Here is a 17,081-nt window from a genome sequence, read left to right as displayed (position 1 = left end):
AAAGAGTCAGGGCAGCAGGAGTGGGGGAGACAGCACTCCCCCTCCTCCCCCCCAAATGCTCAGTGACACACGCCCTGATGTGGCGGGAGCTAAGTGGGATGGAGGCACTGTGTGAAGCCTGGTGACACTCATAGACTCTACCCCTCCTTGCGTGGCAGTGTGACAAGCAGATGTGCGCTCAGCCAGCACCTGTCTGCTGTCCTGCACACTCCCTGTCATTGCCAGTCACTTGTGAGCATGTCCCCGGGCTCTGCCGGTGCTGTTTGCAGCTGTTGCAGCCTGCAGATCCATGTGTCTTTATTGAGCCTCTGTTCTGGTGGCTGCTTTGGTGCCCATTCTCTCCCTGGCCTGCTTTCTTGCAGGTTCATTGCACTCTCCAGGGGCGAGGGAAGGGGAGCTGTTTCTAGGGATAATCAAGGCCCTGAACCCTGGCGTTTCTGCTCTGTGAGAGGGAGGATCAGACCGACACAACCCCTGCTTGCTCTCCTCTTGTTCCCTTTCTGCTTGGCATGACAAGGGGAATCCACTTCCCCATGCCACATCGCCAAGGGGGAGGAAGCATTTAATGTCCCAGTAGGGCCCCTCTTGTCCTCTCCACTCTGCACAAGGAAGCCAAGGAGGGATATTGCTGTCTAGACCCAGGCACATGTTTCCTCCTCATAGTGTTGCTTTGCTGTCGCCTGTTGCACCCTCTGGCTCTGCAGAAGCCCAGGCCTGCAAACACGCTGCCGTCCTGGCCTCTGGCTCCCCACCTGCCCCTGCTATTTCTGTCTTGAATGCCCATGCGCACAGCCCTGACTTACTGCTCTGCTTGTTATCCCAGCTGCAGTCCCACAGAGGCAGCTCTGCCACTGATGCTCCTGTCCTGCCTCCCTGCAGCTACTGCTGGCCTAGTCCTGCCAGCTCTCCATCTCAACTGACTCAGGGATACCCCAGAGCACTTCGGGCTCATCCCTACCTCCTCTGCTCCTTTGCAGAGGTGCGTGAACATCTTCCAGGGTGGAAGCCACCAAAGGCATTACTGCTCCCAGCTTGGCCTGGGAAGGGTGGGCTGGGATGTGGTGGCAGACTCTCTCTCCCCAAGCCTAAAGGAGCTACTGAGAGAATCACGGCTTGCTGCATGATGGAGGAGGGACATGAAGCACAGGGAGTGTGGGACCAGGCAGGACTCCTGCTATAATGCATCTGGACAGGGTCACTTGGGTGACCCTTGGGTGGTTGAGAAGGGAGGGAGAGAGGTGTGGGGGGTAGGAGAAGAGATGGGAGTGTGTGCTGGGGACTGCCAGGGAGAGGGACAGCCAAAGGCAGAATTTCAGACTGGGCAGTGTGAAACGGGAGGAAATGGGGCAGCGGAGAAGGAGAGAGGTGGGAAGGAGGAATGTGGGGAGAGAAAAGAGCAGGAAGAGAGGAGTGAATGCAAGAGGGAAAGGAGAAGTGGAGGCAGTCCCTGCTAATGGCCTCTCTAAACAGCCTAGCCAGGCACATCCTGGGGGGGTAGCAGTGATCGTGGAGAGCTCCAGATCCCCTGCATTGGCTGTCATAGGAAGCCTGTTCTTTTGCCTGGTCCCCTGCCCCCTTCCTCCTCCACCCCCATCACCTCCTTGGATGCCCCTGGCTTCAGCTGTCTGTCTGCAAAGCCCATTCTGCCTCTGCTCCGTAATGGGAATGACCTGTCTTTGTTGCAGTCACATAAAATATACATTTGAGTGATAATGGGGCGAGAAGCAACTGAGCATAATCTCGAAGAAATATTGGTGCATTAAAAGATAGCAGAAGCTGTTACAGCTGTTTAAAAGATTGCTTTGGCAGAGTCCTTTCCCCCAGCAGCTGGCTCCCCTGCCATAAATCCTGTCCGTCCCCACCCCCACCGAAGGTGAACCGAGGAGATGATGGAATGGGCTTTGCTTATCATGGGGAGGGAGGCTTGGACTCGGGTCCCATGGAGAAGGGGGTCTTCCCTGAATCCAATTTCAAAGAAAGCCTGGGGAAGGACCCTTCTTCACTACCAGAGATGGGCAAGAGAGCAGGAGGCAGCAGGTGGGGGAGCCAGCATGGGGCAGGCCAGGAGGCTGTGCTCCAAAGAGAGATGGTGGCATTCAGTGCACCTTGTTCAGGCACTGGGTAGCCCCTTGGAGTGATATATAGGGGTTCAATGCCAAGGGGAGGAACGATGCCCCAGCAATTAGGATGTTAGCTTGGATGCAGCTCTGTTCCTGATGCTGTCGGGTGTACAGTGGTGTGAATCCATCCAGCATCAGGTGCGATGCAGGCAATGTGAGAGTCCCTTCACAGCTGTTTCAGAGTGCCCCCGTCTCTTCAGCCCTGCCCTGGCTGCACACCTCCCTGCACTTTTAGCTGTAAAGCAGCCTGCCTAACTATTCAAACAGCTCTGAGCTCCACCTGAACCAAAAGGATTTAACAGCCATAGAAAGCAAGGCCCCCGGCCTGCCTAAAACTCAGATTACTGGATTGGGACCTCAGTGTATTTCTCAGCGGGCCTGAAGGAAGCTGGCATTGGGGTGACAAGTGGGCCCATTTTTCCCTGAGGGATCCTTCTGCCTGTGTGCTCTCAGGTTTCCTGCCTCTCAGAGGGGCTTCATTTTTAAATCAAGTCCCTCCCTCAGGCTGGGAACTGCAGTGGCCAACTTGTTCCAGCTGGCTGGGGTTTTACATGTTGACACTTGATTTCAGACACTGGCACTTGCTCTATTCAGAGGTGCTGAGCTCCTGTTGGCAGGGGCAAGATGGGAAGATGCCCAGTGCAGCCAGAACAGAGGCTGCCATTGCTGAGGCTCCTAATCACTGATTTAGGAGACCACATTAAGGCACCTGGCACAGCTACTAAACTGATTCATTACCCTCAGTCGTGATGGGAGCTGAGAGGTCACGGGGCCTAGGGCAGAGGGCTGTGAAGACCTGGGTTCTCCTCCTACCATGGTCACTGATCTGCTATGAGATCGCAGATCCTCAGCTGTTCTCTTTGTTCCTTCCCTTGCTTGTTTAGACCAGTGGTTTTCAGCCTTTTCATGTGCAAACCCCTAAATTTTTTTGAATAGAGATGCGGACCCCTTTGAATTGTAAGGGTGGGTATTCACATACATTCGATTGATCCAAGTCATCTTTTGCAGACCTTTTAGACATAGCCTCCAGGGTCTGTGGACCACAGGTTGAAAAGCACTGGCTTAGATTTTGTTTTTGGGCAGGGACAGTCTGTACTGTGCCCAGCGTGCTGGGTCCTGTTCTCCGATGCATTTTGTGTAATACAACTGACACCTGTCTCTGCATTAGGATGAGTGCCTGCCCTTAACCCCAGCAGCCAGGATGCTCCGGGAGGAGATGAATGCAAGGCCTCTCTGCTCTGTCTGAGCAGGCTGAATGGGTTTGTACGTACAGCCATCACGTCGGTGTCCACGGGGGGAGGGCAGGAGCGCCGCTCCGTTTATGTTTTGAATTTCCACTCATCATTAGCTGCTCATCACTGTCCCTCGCTATCATTTCCAGCCAGTGAATCCCTCAGTATTAATGGGTATGACCCGCCGAGGAGAAAAGGAGCCAGAGAGCACACCATGGAGGTTACAGGGAAAATTGGCCACTTCGTCATGGAGGCAAGAAAAAAAGGGAGGGCGGGGAGGGAAAGGAAAAAAGGAGGCTCTGGGTAATAAATCAGAGTGGGTAATGCTCCATAAAGCAGAGGCAGCAGTGGAGGGAGAGTGCAAACACAGCCTGATTCCTAATCAACAGCTGGAGGGAGGCAAAGGGATCCTAACAGCAAAGGAGCACAAAGCCTGGGAGCCAACGCAGTGCCCAGCCATGTCGAGGGAGTGGGGAGTCCAGTGCCAGCAACACTTGGCACACCTGGCCAGCACCCTTCATTCAAGAGCACCTCTTCCAAAGGGAGTGGGAAAGATCCCCTCTCACCTGACAGGGCAATTGAGGCACAGAGTGCTGGAGTAGGACTTGCCCACAGTCACGTACTGAGTTGGTGACCTGGTGCTCCTCGGTACATGCGATTGCGGGGGTGGCTCATAGGATTGCTGGCTTCAGCACCCTGAAGGATGCTGCCAAATGCCTCTGCCCTTCCTCGGAGGCAGGGCTCCAACATCTGGGAAAGGCAGAGAGCTTCTTTTCTTTGATCATTTTTCACTGAGTTTATGCAAGAGCAATGATTCATTGCAAAGGCTCCGGGCAGGCATGGTGCAGGCAGCTGCTGCTGGAGTTTCCCTTACCTCTACTACAAATGCACCACAGTGCTGCTCCACACCCCCCCTGCTGCTCCCAAGCTCCTCTTCTAAGGCCTCCTCCTGACCTGTGTCACTCCTGTTACTTCAGATCTGCCTGCCCCCCAACTTTACCAGTGCATCTCAGCCTCCCCACCTGCTGTATGCCCTGCGACCTGAGTTCTGGGCTCCATGTGCCCAGCTGTGGCCCAACTTCTCAGTCCCCCACCTGCTATTTCCCACCTAGCTCTGCTGCTGCATCTCTCCACCAAACCTGCTGTGTTCAGGGGGTGGTGCTGGGGTGGGGGCGTTGATCCTGTTCTGCCATGCTGCATTGGAAAGGGTTTCAAGCTTTCTGGGTTTTACTGATCATTCAGTTGGTTCCCTAGCTAACAAACCTCAGTGAATACAAGCGTTTGGGGACGGGGCACAAGCCACATACTCCATTCCAAGGTAGCCCCTCATGCAGGGTGAGACCATATCTGGCAATGAGCATCTGCTGGGCTGCAGAGGGAAGGGAAAGCAGGAACCGAATCAGCCTGGCCATGAAATCGTTCCCTCCAGAGCTATGTGAGGGCATGCAAAATGTAGAGATCCCAGCAGGATGGGCTGGTGGGACCCCCTCATCAGAGCCCACACCCTCTGCCCAGGGCTTGAATGGGTTGTTTCACTTCCCCTTCCACCTTCTTCCCCCACTGTGCTCCCTGCACATGTCCTCTCCTTGCCCCAGCCATGATGAAGTTTTCCCTCCTGATGACAGCCTGGTGATTATCCTGACCTTTGAATCTCTAGGCACCACGGTGAGCAAGAGGAAGGGAAAATATCACCATGACAAGCTAATCAGGAGGTGATGGCTGATGAATTTGGGGGGAGGCTGAGCATCAGACAAAGGGCAGGTCAGGGAGTCTGAACTGAGAGCAATGGGTCCAAATGACTGCTGAAACCAGGGAAGCCTGAAGTAGGAGAGAGAGGTCCCTGCCCTATTGTCACCGGGGAGGGGTCCAGATACTGGGAGCTGCTCTGAAACCAGTGAGGAAGGGCGGTGGGGTGTAAGGGCGGATGTGCAGAAGGAGCCAGGGGACAAGGGGTATGCTGGGGAAATGGAGGAAGGCGGGGGAGGAGAAGGATGGGGACAATGGCCGGGGGCAGAGGACAACCGGATCCCTTTCACTGGATCTGCAAGGCAGCCGTCTGTCCTTGGAAGAGTCAGTCCCTTTGTGCTAGTGCCTGGGCCCTGCTAGGGAGAGGTACGGCAACAGTTTTCTTTCCGGAGTTTGATTCGTGGCTTTATCAATACCATGTATTTATGCATGAGGAAGTAATAACGGAGACAAAACAAGGCTGTTCTTTCCAAGGCTGTGTTTCTGGAGAGCAGCAGGCTTGCCTGACCTTTTGGGCTCCCCAGCTGCCTCAGCCTGGCTGAGTACTTACCCCTCGGTGGCTCTGGGCTACCTACAGCCCCTGAGGCCCCTTCTGACCATGCCCTGCACGGGTGGGCAGCTGGAGCCCTCCCTGCAGACTCACTGACTCTGCTTTTGTGGCTGTAGGGGGTTGTGCTCTGTGCCTGGCATGCGCTTCCCCCTGTTCTGGCTTCCCTGGCATCCCTGCTGCTCCCTTCCCATGTATCCACAATGCAGAAGCTTCTCCCTGCCTGTGTGACTTCTCTTTCAGCCAGCCATAGCCTCATCCCATCTCATCTCCTCTCCTATCCCCTTGTGATCCTTTAACTTAAACCACATCTTTCCCCATTCCAACACCCCCTCAAGGTCTTCTCTGCCAATGCCACACATATTTACCATTCAAGCAGCCAGCCTCCCACCCCCCTGCCCTCATCCCTTCCTGCAAGAGGAAACTTCAGTCTTGTAGCTACTGCTTGAACCCCAATCTCTGGACCTGCCCAGCAGTTCTGGAAGGGCAGATCCTCAGGGTGCTGCTGCCCCAGCTTATGGGAGAGATGAAGCAGCTGGCAGAGGTTGCAGGGGAAGATCTATATGCAGATCTTGCTCTCTCTCTTGTCAGCTTCCCATCTCCTCCCTCCATGTGCAGCAGGGCAAAGAGGTATGAGAAGAAAAAGCTGTGCATGAGGGAGAAGGTAGTGCCGGGGCTCTGCAGGGGAATAAGGGCTTCTGGGCAACAGAGAATATGGCACAAGACCTGCAAGGAGTCCCAGGAGCTTCTGGGTAATAGTGGCACTTCCTTAGAGGGACCCTATGAGGCATAAGTCCCATATCTGCTCTTTCTCTGAGCTTCCCAATCCTAACTAGGGACAACCCTAGCTGCATTTTTCTTCCTCCTGAAACTTCCCAAGTCTCTGCTTCCTGCTAGGGTAGGCCCCTGGGTAATTAGATCAAGCTCTACCTCCACCTCTGTCTGCAGGTTTAGGTGGGGGATGAGCAGAGCCAGCTGGCACTAAGCCTCTTGCTCGTGCCTTATGATTGTTCTCCTGACTGTCAGCAGAGTGACTCCCCATACACCTGACACACAATCCCTGTGCACACACTGGCAGCGTGGCTGCTGGGTGGGATTAGCATAAACCTGAGCGCTACAGATGGGGAGAGCGGGCCTGAATGCGGAGCAGCAGATTAAAAGTGTGTGTGTGATGCCCCTAATCATATGGATGGAGGCAAGTCAGGAGCTGGGGGAGGCATGGCACTCCCTCCATGGCCATGCACCCATTTCCAAGTTACCAGGTCTACCTGGTGCCAAGACATGGTGCTGCCAAATGAGAGGTGGTGTAGGCACAGCCCTGGAGAACAGGCCTATGCCCAGACTGCACAGAGCAAACCCCTGCCCCACTACTCTCTCACCTTGATTGGGAGAGACGAGAGACCAGCCCATTGCAGGCTGTCAGCAGAGACACAGACACAGACAGCCAGCACCAGCTTGGCTTTTGTTCAGTGGCCTTTGTGCTGTTCGAACTAGCCCTCCATCTTAATTCACTCTGTAGAGACACTGTGCCTACACATACACTTGAATGTCTATTTTAATGCGCATTACAGCCACATTAAAAAAAACATGCTTTTTACTTAATGTGCATTAAGACAGGCTAATGCGCATATTAAGCATCACTTAAAAAGTATGCGCTTTAGTTAATGTGTATTAACTGGGCTTAATATGCATTTTCCTAGTACCTCAAAATGGACATACTAGACATAATGAGTATTAACTAAAGCACATTAATGCACATGTAGATACCCCCAGCTTCTCTGAGCTGCCTGTGTAAATCCTACCTGAATCCTAGGCACAGGCACCCTTTTTTACAGCTCAGGGTCTAGGCCCTGGCAGCATTTCAAGTGCCTTCCTCTTCCCGTCTTGCCTGCTCCGAATTTGCTGCTGGGGAAATGCACGCTGCTTCCTGGAACCCCCACTCACTATCACAGGCACAATTGGATAGAGGGCACCCATTAAACAGGTCACTCTCCCACCTCGGAGGCAGCTGCATTTCCCTGGGGGAATGTATGGGGCGGTCCTTGTAGTGGTGCAGTCTGTGAGATCTCCTGTGCGAGATGCTGGGTTCGACAGGCTCACGCTAGGTTCGTAGTGTGCCCAGGGCCTATCCAGCCCATTGTGGCACATATAGACTGGTAGAAGGCCATGATTATTTCTATGATGGAAGAGTGAGGGTCCTTCCCTGAATGCTGCAAGTGATCCAGAGCACAGCACTCAGCCCCCTCCCCCCTTGGGGCTGCACTCTGTCACAAAAAGCGAGCGTCCAGGCCATTTCAGATCCATTACCGGGGATTGGATTGCCTTTCCTGGCCATTAAGTGCTGTGCTTCCCCTCTGCTTTCCCCACACTGCTTAGGAGCCTGTTCTAACCTATTGAATATTATTGCAACCATCATCTCTTTTTGGGCCCCCAAAGCCCTGTTAACTGAAGCTTCTTCCCCCCTCCTACACCCCACTCAGCTGAAATGTTATGACCCTTGCTCCTTTGTGCTGCTTGCTCCCAGCTTACTGTCATCAGCAGATTTCCTTCTCAAGGCACTTTCTGGCCTATCGATCCTGAACACCCCCCATGAACACCCCTTGGGGATGGCTTTTCCCTGCTTCTCTTCCAGCCTTTCCTGTTGGATGGGCCTACCCTGTCCTTCACTCATGTCCTGCTCTCCTCTCCAAGTGGCTCTTACTGCTACATCCTAAAGAGAAATCCCCATCCAGAAGTGGCAGCTCTGGCTCCCTGCTTGTCCCATGCCCTGCGAGGAAGCTGGAGAGTGCACCTGTGCAGTGACACATAACTTGGTACAGGGCAGCTACTGCACTGGGTGGAATTCCCTGGGGTGAGGTCCCCTATGGCCTTCCATTTTGCATCATCACTTACACCTGTGCTAAGCGGGGGTCAAACACTGCCAGCAAAGGATGAGAGAATTTCATAGCCCCTCTATTTGAAGTGTGAGGAACAGCACCAAGAGCCAGGCAGGCTCTCCTCAGGTCAGTGAGCAGTAATGAGAGGCACAGAAGGGGAATAGGAAGAGATTTTAGTCTCCTGGGGATAGACTCTGTAGTTTGGCATGTCCTGCACTGTAAGCTGCTTCCCAACCATGGCCAATAGCCTCCCGGTTGCTCCAAGGCTACAAACATCATAGCCCTAACCCTATGTCCCTTCCACCCCACCACAGAGTAATGAAGAGGACCTTTAGTTTTGAGCAGGCTTGAAAGCTGGTCCACCCCCAATCTAGATCCACCCAGCCCAGTAAAACAGGATACTAGTATCTAGATCGTCACTTTTTAGAAACCAGCTTGGTCTTCTCTACATAAGTAAACTCATAGCCTCAATAACTCTCACCACAAACCACCAATCCCCTCCCCAGCCCTTTCTCTCCCTTGTCTTCTTTCCTGGCTTTTATTCTGTGATATTGCCGGCTTATCCACCGCAGCTGGGGGGTAGCAGGTTCATTACAGCAGAAGCTGCTTCCCCTAAAGGATCAGAGGCCTTGTGGCAAGTCCCTAGCATGTTGGGGTCCTAGCTTGGTTGCAGCCTTTAGCTGCCAAGAAAATATCCTTGTTAATAATGTTAATAAGAATGATTATCCTTGTTAATAATGTTTCTCTGATCCTGGTTCCTCCTTTGGATGCATGGGGCAGTACCTGGGGATCCTGCTGGCTCAGAAAGGCAGTGCCACAGCTTCTCATTCTTTAAAGAATAAGGAAGAGAAATGTGACCTTTGCAGGCTGCTTGTTATTTGTGCTGGTGGAAATTTCTTTTTTGCTCTTCTTTCTGCCAGCTGCTATCCCCTACCTTGGCCTCTGTGCATTCAGGCCTCCCCACATTACCATTCACAGGATCCCAACCCCAGCTTTGTAGTTTACTTGTTTGTGCCTGTGGGCTCCCCACTCCTCCAGTATCCCAGGTGAGAACAGATTGCATGCTATTCAATTCAGGATTGGCAGCCACTCCCAGGGAAAGAGAAAACAGCCTGAGTCATAAAGGGAGCTTCTGTCCCAAGCCTGAGCTTTCTTCTCATCCCAAGTCTCCATCAGGGTCTTTCCTACCTGACCTAAGGGAACTGCTTTGCATTCCTGTGTTCTTTAGCCAGTTTGATCAGGCTGTGGTGTCCCTGGGCAATGCCAGAGGAAGGGGTAGGTGAGGGAAAGCAGAGGGACAGGATTCTCAGGACAAGATGAAAGTGAAGCAAGCAATGAAAACTTCAAAGTCAGCTGTTTTCTCTAATAATTTTGGCACAGGTTCCACCTTCTTCCACACTTTGGGCACAAGCCTTGAATTGCAAGTGGCTTTTAGCTGTGAATGGGAGGAGTTTGTGAGAGTCGGTGCAAGTGGGTGGGAGTGCTGGAGTACCTGTGAGCTTGTGCAGACAGGTGTGTAGAAGAGATGCTCGCACAATGCACAATTTCAGCTTCCACCCACTTTGATACATAGGTGTGAATGTACCTGTAGGGATGACCACACACAGTGCTTGCCCACAAGTATTCATTTGCTCATCTTGGTGAGTCATAGAGATAATCAGGCTTGTGTATGGGTATTTGTGCATGTGCATAAAGCTGCACATTAGTGAAGATGTAGGGACACTTATAAAAGAATGTGTAGACAGACACAGACATGCACATGTGTGCATATAAATGTGTTTATGTGCAAGTGGGTATGTCTGGGCATAGCTTTGATCATGCTGGTGGGAAAAGCTACAGGCATGTATGTGTTGGTGACGGTGTTTGTGAATATGTGAGTGATCATATGTACATAAAGTAGGCATAAGTATACATATGCATATTCATGTGTGTGTACAGGTGCACATGCATGAGCAAGTCTTTCCGTATGTGCATGTGTAAAGATACTCACATACATGTGTGCACATGTGTTCATGCTTTCACACACATCTGGGTGTAGACATGTTCATGCCTGCATATGTGTGTGTACATGGATGAAAACTTCTGGGTGACAGCTGCGTGAAAAACAAGCCACCCAGTACTCCTTCCTTGGGTTCCCACCTCCCTGGCTTGCTGGATCCAGCACAAACACGAAGCAGAAGAGCAAAGATTAGGGCTGTTTCCTTTTTTTGGTGAGGAGTGTAATCCCCCTTTGAAAGGCGCCTCCTCTGCTTGATGCTTACTGACATTAATATTATCATCTCAAACCAGCCGCAGAGCCCAGCTGTCGCCTGCGATTAGGGCACCGACACAGATCGGTGCAAGATTTCACAAGCATCTCATTACTGCTGACTTGGGTTCTGCGCGGCTTATATAACTCATCTTGCATAAACCTGTCACTAACGCGAGCTGTTCCTCCTGTGGGAACTTAGCACATGCTAATCATGGTAGATAGATGGCTCCCCTGCCTCCCCTTGCTGCTCCCTCTCTTTGTATCCCTGCCCTGCTGCCATGCCTGCTCACCCATGCACCCATCTTCCCCACCCTGCTTCCCGTCAACCCCTGCATTCCCACCGCCTCTCATGGCTCTGCACATAGATCCTATTTCAGTTGTAGCAGCAGGGCTCTTTGCTCTGCACCTGCTTAGCTATGAGGAGCATGGCCATTGCAACGTGTGCTTTTGGGAAGTTCACTCAGTTAGAGATGGGAGGAAGGGTGTTCCCAGACCTGCCCTGTCTAGCTACATCAGGGTGCCAGTGAAATACCTGCTTTGCACTGGTGGCCCAACCCTCTTGGGTAGCCTGAGGATAGACTGGGAAGGCAACTGGGGCTGGGGCTGGTCACAAGAAACAAAACGCCATTCTGGAAGAGGGCATGATTTTCAATACAACAGGCAGGGCCAGGGAGTGATGTTGGGTAGGAGAGCTGGAAGACGCAAGGTCCAAGGTGCCTGCTGTTTAGCCCTACCCTGCAAGATGCTCAGCACCTTCTGTGAGGATCTAAAGCTCCCAGTAAAGTCAGTGAGAGTTGAAGGTATTCATCATCCTCCAGGAGACCCACGTCACCTTGGTGCAGTTACAGACGTGCAAGCACAGTACCACATCCCCCTGCGCTGGACCCGGTGTTCTTCCTCCTCGTCTCTCATAGTGGCAAAGTCAAAGGAGATCTTAGAGAGAGAATGTAATTACTCTCCTTGGAGTTTGGCCAAGAGGCTGAGTTGAACACTGTGCCTCTTGTGCTAATGGGCACAAACATCTTTCCTCCTCTCTCACTGGGGACCTGCCTGCTTCTAGCAGCATGGTGTCTCCCTAGCACCACACCAGGCCACCAGATACAGTCCCAGGTGTCTGCGTCCTCCCTGCTTGGAGATCTGGGACTCCCTGTTCTTGCAGCTTGTGCTGAGGGAATGAAATGCCACCACATCTGATGCTGCTTCTACCAAGATGCATTGAGTTGTCCTCTTCTTTTATACAGAGGGCAGGGAATGGCACAAGCTGGCTGTCTCTATGCCTTCCCCATTCAGCAGAAGCCCAACAATGTCTGCTAGCAAAAGGGCAGGGATTTCTGCCAGGGGAAGCCCTCCCCATCTCCCCCTTCCTCCTTGCATTCCCCAGGCAGGCAGTAAACAGGAGCCCAGGGGAGGGATAGCTCTTTAAACTACATAAACATTTTCACAGCCCGCCCTGAAGTCTTTAATTAAGACCTGGTTCACTCTGTAGCTGCACATTTCCAGATGTTGGACTGACAGGCCCAGTGGCCCCATCTGTGGCATTCATGTCATTAGCATTTGTGGGAGCCCTCATTATGAATCCATGGTCATTAAAGCAGCCCTTTCTGCAGCCCCCTGGCATTTGCAGGAGCCCTCATTATGGACCCATGGTCATTAAGGCAGCCCTCGCTGCAGACTGTGTTAGTTTACAGATGGGGAGCTGAGGCACTGGGAGAATGACAGCCTGATTTGGGAAGTTGTTTAGGCTCCTAGGCATTGACCTACAGGCATTTGGGGAGCTGGGGGGCTGCACTGTCCCTATCTATACTTAGAAGTGCTGTCTGTTTGTAAAGATCTGGCCCAGGGTGATTGGCCCGAGGAAAGCCAGAAGTGACAACAGGTCTTGTGCTGTGCTCCCTTGTCCTGCTAGGCACAGAATGGAGACCACATTCATTTTCCCTCCGTCCCCTTCCCCCAGTTCATTTAGCCCAGGGCACACCATGCAGTCTACCACTGGGAAGGACTTCAGGCTGGTTGGGTCACATTGACACAATGAGGGCCTGGGGATAGCTGGTGATGTCTGGATTCTGGATGCTGGCTTGGGAGTGGGTTGTAATCATCATGGGGCTCTTGCCAGGCCCAGGGCTGGATTGCAAACCCCTGTAAAATCCCTGGAAATTGGTGCTGCTTCCTGAACTATTCTTTGCAGGGAAACAGAGATCTCAGTATCCAATAGCTGAGCTTCCAGCCCCCCTGCTTTGACACACGATGACATTTTCTGTTCTCTGGTTCATGTATTTCCCTTGCCAGGGAAAAAAAAAAAACAGCCAATCTCAAGGAGAAACTTCCTCCTCAGACTTGTAATCCCAGCTGCTTAACCCAGCCTAGCAAAGTGAGGGAGATGTTGTGGCTAGGGTAGACAGGTCAGACTAATTGATCACACCAATCCCTTCATTTCTCAGACTATTCATTCTTCCCAGTCTCCACCTTATTGAGGCAGAAAGAAGCCCTGGATGGAAAAGATCTGCAGACTGTAAGAGGGATGAAAGCAATAGGAAGCTTGATAAATTACTCTAAAATTATTATTATTAAGCATCATCGTCTTCATTTTTACTACAGGCCCGAGCCTCCCATAAGCAAAGGCTACTTCACAGCACACTGGCACTTTAGAGGGGACTTAAAGTGAATATAGATGTAATCTGTGCCCAGTTTATGGGCTATTTACATTTCCAAGTGGTGTAAAACATACCTGAATGACTGTCAATGAGAGACAGGCCATGTATATGTCAGCTTCTACTTACAGATGGCTTGGGCTCCGCTGCCAGTGGGGCAAAGGGATTGCCTGTTAAATTCAGCAGGGTAGAGCCTCTACCTTTAGAGAGGATTCTTAGATAGGGTATTATGCAGGTCTTTTCTAGTAATAGCCAGAGAGAGGAGTCAGCATCTCCGGGCTGGCTGACCCAGTGGCCTCTCTGAAGTCAGGACTCTTTACCCCACACTTCAACCAGCTGCCAAGCTCCCTCCTGAGCTGTAGCACCAGCCTTCCTCTCCCACTTCCTCCTCCAACCTGAGCTGATTTGACCTTCACAGACTTTTGTGGCTCAGAGGCCATTTGCTTCCACCAATAAGAAGCGTCTCTATGTGAGTTAGGCCCCCCAGTTAGTGTCAGTGGGTTTCACCAAATTGCACTGCCCAAAAACCCAGCATACCAGTTTCAACTTGCATGCAGCGATGAAGCTATTGGCTAATTTGAGGACAACCACATTGTTATATCCCCAAGCTGGAGCTGTCTTAGGTGACCCTGCATGGCTGAAGGTGCCATTTTTAACCCAACAGCACAGCTAATTATTTGATGCGGGAGCCTTGTTCCCTGTGGCTCCACCCCCTAGGCCAGGGGTGGGCAAAATACGGCCCAGGGGCTGGATTCAGCCCATCAGGCCATTCTATCTGGCCCATGGGGCCCCTAAAAAATTAGAAAATTAATACTTATTTGCTTCTAGCTGCCTGTCAAAGATGACAGGAGCCAGGGGCAGTAGGACCCAGAGGAAGCTAGTGGCAGGACCCAGCAACAAGGTCTGCCCAGCCCTTGCCCCACAACCAGAAACCCCTGCCTAGCAGAGGCTTCTGGCCTGGGACCATGGGGCTGCTCCTGCTTCCCTGTGCTGGAAAGGGAAATGCGGCCCTCAACAGTTTGCCAAAACTCGGTAAGCGGCCTTTCACCCAAAATAATTGCCTGCCTCTGCCCTAGGCAATTCAGAGCTGCTCAGACCCCAGGTGAAACCCCTGCCTTCCTCCCTTTCCTCCACTAGTTCTTATTGCTCCCTGTTATTCTTCTGTGCAGCTCAGCCTTGCCCTGATACACCGGCTTGGTCAGATCCAGCACCAGGCTGCATAGTCCTATACATTCAATGCCTCTTCCATGCTGCTCTGAGTGGCACTGCAAACTGCCTAGGGTGCAGGTACGTCCAGTGCACAGATGGGGCAGGGGATGCTGGGAAGCACAAGCATTATGTTAGGAAGGCAGCCAGCAGCAGGGCCAGGAGCTGCCAAGACAAGCCATAGCTGTTTGTAATTGAAGCATGATGGGCCTCGTCACTCTGGCTGCAGGCAAAATGTCACCCACCTGCAGCAAGCCACCTCCGTCTGCCACTCAAGGCTTTGGATCCAGCAGTATAATATACATAAACACGGGGATCCTGCTGCTGCCGACCAGCCTGCTATTAGTTAGCTAAAGCAGCCAGGCAGGAGCTGGGAGTGGCTCTGCTCCCCGGGAGAGAGTGGTGCTTTTCTACCTACCTCTCTGGTGTTTGTAGGGAAGTGTTTTGTTTGCTTGTGAAATTCCAGCTTGCAGAAGTTCACGTGTGTGTGTGAGGATGCATTGGATGCAGGCCTCCCCCCAACCTCACATTCACTCCCTTCACCCTATGCCCCTGTGTGCAAATGCCCCCACAACCCACACAACCATGCTCCTCCGTCATTCTCACATTCTCACTGCCACACTTGCTTTGACACAGGAGCCCCTTGAGGGCACACATTTACATGTACATGCTTGCACTGATATAAAATCTGTGCACTTGACACACATGCACGTTCAGGAGCACAGACACATGCACGTACACTGATCAATACCTGCCCTGTATATCTGTGTGAGCATATACACCCCCCCAACATCATGCCTTTTCCAGCTATCTTTCCCTCTGTCTGTCTCATACACACACAGAGTGAGCTGGAGACTCAGATCTACTTGCACACCCACTGATGTATGCATGTGTGCATAAAATCACTAAAAATATATATAGATTCTTTTATATGCATTTTCACGCACGCACGGGCTCACCCAACCTCTCTTCTGTGCTGGTGGCAGAACAGCCCCTGACTCAGTCTGAAGAGACAGCACGGGACACCCATTCCCTGGAGAGGAAAGAGTCCGCGTTTCCAGCGACAAAGTCAGAAGCTGCCTTAAGGTCCATGCCTGCCATGCCCAGCAGTTTGCATGGGGCTTCCTGTCACTCCTACATGAACACATTCTCAAGCAGCAAGATCTGCTCAGATCTGATGTGGCTCTGCCAGGAAATATCTGTGATTCCTTTGGACAGCTGGAGTAGTAAATACTCTGAGAGGGGACTGAGACTCTAACCTCCTTTAGAGCACGGCAAGGAGGCCATGACCCGCCAAGTCTGTGCAGGCTGTGCTGGTGCTTGGAGCCTTGGTGCATATTGCTCCTGCCCCAGCTTTGTGAAACAGGGGCCACTATTTGAGGATGAAATGAAGGGGTTGAACCCATATGGAACTTGTATCCCCTTCCAGCTTGCCAAGTACATAAGCAAGCAACCAAAACTGCTGCATCTGGTGATAGGGGAGCTAAGACGACTCATGGCAATGGGCTCTGAGGAGCCTTATTTTCCTGAAGAGGCAGCAGTGGCTTCACCTGCAGGTGAGAGCGAGTTGGAAAAAGCTGGCAGCTCCTCTGCAGGAAGCTCATTTCTCAACATTTCCCATAAAAAAAAATTTCCACAATTCCCCAAACAATGATAACAGCAACATTTTTAACCACTACCTGTCTTGTTGCAAACTTTTGATTTTCGGTCCAAATCCTGGACACTGTTGCCAAAAATTTAAATAAAATAAATAAATAAATAAGCATTCAGTTTTTAGTTTCGGGGTGGGTGGTGGTGGTGTGTGTGTGTGTTGGGGGGCGGGGTATTGTTATTGAAATGTTTAGGAAAATGAATCTATTTCCATGGTCAAAAAGTGATTTTTTTGCCAATACATTTTTGTCTGCCTCTACTTCCCACGCTAGCGTGGTTCCAGTGCTGCCGTATAGCTGATTGTAATCGGGATGAACCTTCAGTGTAGGTGCTGTCAGATGGATTTCTGCAAGGAAGATGCCTCATGAGGTTTAAGAAACCACCGGACTGGGCCTGGTGCCGGATTCTCACTGCGGTCGATGCAAGTTAGGTACCTAACCGACTTAAGCACTTTCTGCAAACCCCACAAGATGCCCATCTACATGTTCAGGTGCACTGAGACCACAGCAAATCCAGCCCTCTCTCTCAAATCTTCCCCTTGTAGAAACAGAGCTCACAATATGACCTCAATCCCTGTAGGGCTTGTCAATGATGAAAGGAGAAATTTTCCATCTCTGCTGCAATTAATCAGAGAAGCTATTTGTAAATTAAGACAAGCACTGCTCATCAGTTAGAAAATGTGTCTGGCATTCCTTTTGCCAGACGCTAGCTGGAGAATAGCGTGTGGCAGACAATTAAAATGAGGTGTCTTGAATTTATCTAGCGACTAGGTTCCCCCCCCGCCACTTTCAAATGTTGGTGCTAT

Source organism: Alligator sinensis, unplaced genomic scaffold (assembly GCF_000455745.1).
Source record: "Alligator sinensis unplaced genomic scaffold, ASM45574v1 scaffold98_1, whole genome shotgun sequence".
NCBI lineage: Eukaryota > Metazoa > Chordata > Crocodylia > Alligatoridae > Alligator > Alligator sinensis.
The sequence above is the reverse complement of the archived record's forward strand: the minus strand, read 5'-3'. Positions refer to the sequence as shown.